Below are 3,905 nucleotides of genomic sequence, written 5' to 3'. Positions count from 1 at the left end.
TGCCAGTCTAGACGCAGCAGTGAGAAGAAGCAGAGAACTGCAGCCCAATTAGATGATGCTGGGAGGGAGATGGCTCAGGCAAATTGGGGCCAGCTGACTTCTCTGCTATTGGTGTAAGGGCCTTTAAAAGCCTCAACAGGTGGAGGCTGGAGGAGAGAGTGAGAGGACGAAAGGAAGGTGGTGGAGAGACAAAGAGGGAGAAAGCGGAGAGAACAATTTTGACCAGCATTAGGTAAAGGCAGCTAGGGAGGGAGCCCGTGGGCCCCTGGCCGGGCTCCCTACCATTGAGACCTGCTGCAAAACCCCAAACTTGGGGGCTAAGGAGAGGAGGCCTACCCAGTGTTGGTTTGGGGAAGAGGGGCCCTTGCCACAGTTGCAAACAGTCACCTCCACTAAAACATCCCGTGAAGCTAGAATGAAGTGAGCTGCAATCTGATGTTTTCCCCAATGTCAGAAGAATTTGCCTTCCCCAGTTCTCAGCTACCCTTAGCAGTGCTTTAACCACACACTAGGGCTGTGTCTACACTGGCAAGTTTTTCCGGAAAATCATCTGATTTTCCGGAAAAACTTGCCAGCTGTCTACAATGGCCGCTTGAATTTCCGGAAAAGCACTGATGATCTAATGTAAAATCATCAGTGCTTTTCCGGAAAAACTATGCTGCTCCTGTTTGGGCAAAAGTCTTTTTCCGAAAGACTTTTGCCCGAAAGGGCCAGTGTAGACAGCATAGTTCTGTTTTCCGCAAAAAAGCCCCAATCATGAAAATGGCGATCGGGGCTTTTTTGCGGAAAAGCGCGTCTAGATTGGCCATGGACGCTTTTCCGGAAAGACATCCTACCAATCTAGACGTGCTTTTCCGAAAATGCTTTTAACGGAAAACTTTTCCGTTAAAAGCATTTCCGGAAAGTCATGCCAATGTAGACGCAGCCTAGCTGTTAGCAGACAGCATTTATGATTGCTGTCATGATTTAGGGCATTAAGATCATCGCTGCGCAACTGGGCATTGCTCCTGCTACCACTGAAATCAACAAGAAGAGCAACAGCTTCCTGATTAACTGCATTTCGGATCCTATGCCATCTTCCTCTGGCAAAGTCATGTGTCCTCAATATGCAGGGACTTCCTCACTTTCAGGGCCCGGCCCTTGTCCCTGTTGATTTTACTGCTGCAGAGACTGGACAGCTCAATGCACTGACATAGCATGTTTGCTCCCAGGACCCCATCCATCCACTCCTTCCCATTGCATGTTGCCACCAGGCCTTTCTTCACAATTCCTCCCCGTGAGTCTTCTCCCCAGAGCCTCTCCTCTCCAGCTGTCTAACCCCACCACACCCATTCAAAACTTCCCCTCCTCCCTCTACCCCAGCTATCTTCTCCCTGCCCCCTGTTGCCTGCCCCCAGGACACCAGACTAGAACAAGTGGCCTGGCCTGAGAGATTCTCTCCTCCCGATTATTGTCTGTTCTGAACAGCAATACAGAGTTAACCTTATGAAAGCGCTAATCCCAGGGTTCTGACTCTTCCACAAGAATTACTGCAGATCTAGTCTGTTTTCCTCCAACATTAAACAAATAGTAACTTGCAGGTGGGTCTAAAGTAATTTCCTTCAATGCAAGGAGGAGTATTTGTTCTCGCTGCCTGGATTTGGTGAGTGGAGTTTGTGCAATGAACCAAAGGTATTTGTGTTTTGCTAATGCTACATGTGATTTAAAGATACATATCCCCCTCCCGAGTCTGCAAATACCATGAAAGTGAAAAGATTAATGATCTAGCTGGGGCGGAAATTCCCCGTGTCAGGACTGCAGCTCTGTGAAAGGCAGCATTAGCATTAAATGCTGTCAGCAGACAAGAGAGGGGGAGAAAGTGACTGTTTCCAGCAAGGAGGTGAAGAAAAGGAGGCAGCTGGATGGGGAGGAATCACTTGCAGAAGGTGCTGCCGTTTCAGCACTGCAAGAGGAAACTGCACTTGCTTTTCAGAGAGATGGGCCCCAGGGGCACTGGCATGGCAGTGCCATTGATCACAGGCACAAAGGTGTGACTGCAGGAAATGTCCCCGAGTGAGCTAGCTCGAAACCACAGCAGCATGGATTACGCATCCATGGATTGCGCAGGGATTCCTGGCATCATGGGTACGTGTTCAGGTGCCAGCCAGATCAGAGAGAGCTCAGCTATGTTACCACATGTTGCAGAGACAGCTCTGATTACAAGGTAGCCACACTCTGTCCATCACCTGCCTCTCACTGCCCTGTCACTCTCCCCACGAACTTCCTTTCTGTGCCATAGCCCCAGTATGAAGGATCTGGAGCTTTCTACAATACTCTCTCAACCTTTGGGTATGTCTACACTGCATTGTAAGCTGGGCTCTGAATCAGATGTGTGTTTAGACAGTAGGGATTTGGGGCTCAAACCTGTCTGACACGGGTCAGCAAGGCATTCAGGACTGGATCTTAGGATCTGCCCAGAAAGACAGAGCTGGAGTCCTGCTGAGACAGGTCCAAGCCCTGTTATTTTACAGTGTGGACACCATTCAAAGTTCAGCCCTGGGTCAGTAGGTCTGTATAGTACAATTAGGCTGGATCAGCACAGCTATGAGACCTGGGTCTGGCAACTGCAAACCCAGCTTTACAATGCAGTTTGGCCCCTCAAGCCCAACCTTGGCAACACCAAGTCCACAGGTCTAAGTCTCACAAATCTACGTAAACATTCCTACAGAAACCCCCAGCTCCACCTTGCCGGGTACTGTAGAACACACCCCTCTCTGCCTCACTTCTACCATCACTTGCGTCTCACTTCTCTACTTCACCTCTTTTGCCAGCCCCCTTGTAAATTCTGTAGCCTCAGTGCACAATTGGTGAGGCTTTTCTCGATACAAATGCTAGTTACACTGGGATACGAACAAGGACCCCTGTACTACCCAGCACATCACATCCAAACTGTGCTGTCCCCATACCCAATTCATGTTTCCCAGCTATCCTGAAATTTGCAAGGTGGGGAATTACACAGGTTAAGCAAGTCATCTAATCTCTCAGGCTATGTCTACACTGTGGGCTAAGTTGAATTATGATGCGCAACTTCAGCTACATTAATTGCGTAGCTGAAGTCAAAGTGCCTTAACTCGACTTTTGGCGCTGTCTACACTGCAGGAAGTTGAGGGAAGAACACTCTTCCTTCGACTTCCCTTATTCCTCGTGAAATGAGGGTTACAGAAGTCGGAGTAAGAAGCCCGTTATTTCTAAATTATTTTGAAATAACAGGCTCTCTGTATAAATGCGCATTCTGTTATTTCAAAATAACATAAGTTATTTTGAAATAATGCTGCTGTGTAGACATGCCCTCAGTATGTTCCGAGGGTTAGGGGGGAATCTAGATGAAAATTAGTGTGGAGATTTTGTGAGAAATTTTCAAAATTTCAAACTATTTCCTAGAGAGACAAGGCAGCCTGGTCCCCGGAAGAGGCAGAAGGCTGGGTGGTAGCGGGTGGCTGGCTCGTGCCGTGCCAGGTGCAGGGTCTGCTGGCTGGGTGCTGGCAGGCTTGCACCTGGCACGGGCACCGTAGCCAGACCGTGCCCCTTTAAGGGCTCCGTGGACGGGATGGGGCAGAAGAGTTTCCCTGGTGGTGCCCAGAGTGGCCACCAGGGAAAGCTGGGGAGGGCTAGCCTCCCACTAGTTCGAATTAAGTGGCTACACCACCCTTAATTCGAACTACTTAATTCGAACTAGGCGTTAGTCCTCGTAGAATGAGGTTTACCTAGTTCGAATTAAGCGCTCCGCTAGTTCAAATTAAGTTCGAACTAGCGGTTTGTATGTGTAGCGCCTATCAAAGTTAATTCGAACTAACGGCTGTTAGCTCGAATTAACTTTGTAGTGTAGACATACCCAAAGGGTTATTCCAAAATTACATTGTCCAGGT

The sequence above is a fragment of the Pelodiscus sinensis genome, chromosome 26 (genome assembly GCF_049634645.1).
Source record: "Pelodiscus sinensis isolate JC-2024 chromosome 26, ASM4963464v1, whole genome shotgun sequence".
NCBI lineage: Eukaryota > Metazoa > Chordata > Testudines > Trionychidae > Pelodiscus > Pelodiscus sinensis.
Note: the sequence above shows the minus strand (reverse complement) of the source record.